Source organism: Bison bison, unplaced genomic scaffold (assembly GCF_000754665.1).
Source record: "Bison bison bison isolate TAMUID 2011002044 unplaced genomic scaffold, Bison_UMD1.0 scf7180017864372, whole genome shotgun sequence".
In the NCBI taxonomy this organism is placed as follows: domain Eukaryota; kingdom Metazoa; phylum Chordata; class Mammalia; order Artiodactyla; family Bovidae; genus Bison; species Bison bison.
In genome coordinates, this window is record NW_011494944.1 from 3266482 (window position 1) to 3267190 (window position 709).

The following is a 709-nucleotide window of genomic DNA, read 5'->3' on the forward strand; positions in this document are numbered from 1 at the left end:
TTCAGCATTACTGGTTAGGGCATAGACTTGGATTACTGTGATATTGAATGGTTTGCCTTGGAAACGAACAGAGATCATTCTGTCATTTTTGAGATTGCATCCAAGTACTGCATTTCGGACTCTTGTTGACCATGATGGCTACTCCACTTCTTCTGAGGGATTCCTGCCTGCCGTAGTGGATATAATGGTCATCTGAGTTAAATTCACCCATTCCAGTCCATTTGAGTTTGCTGATTCCTAGAATGTTGACATTCTCTCTTGCCGTCTCTTATTTGACTACTTCCAATTTGCCTTGATTCATGGACCTGACATTCCAGGTTCCTATGCAATATTGCTCTTTACAGCATTGGACCTTGCTTCTATCACCAGTCACATCCATAGCTGGGGAAATGTTTTTGCTTTGGCTCCATCCCTTCATTCTTTCTGGAGTTATTTCTCCACTGATCTCCAGTAGCATATTGGGCACCTGCTGACCTAGGGAGTTCCTCTTTCAGTATCCTATCATTTTGCCTTTTCATTCTGTTCACAGGATTCTCAAGGCAAGAATATTGAAGTGGTTTGCCATTCCCTTCTCCAGTGGACCACGTTCTGTCAGATCTCTCCACCATGACCCGCCTGTCTTGGGTTGCCCCACAGGCATGGCTTAGTTTCATTGAGTTAGACAAGGCTGTGGTCCTAGTGTGATTAGATTGAATAGTTTCCTGTGAGT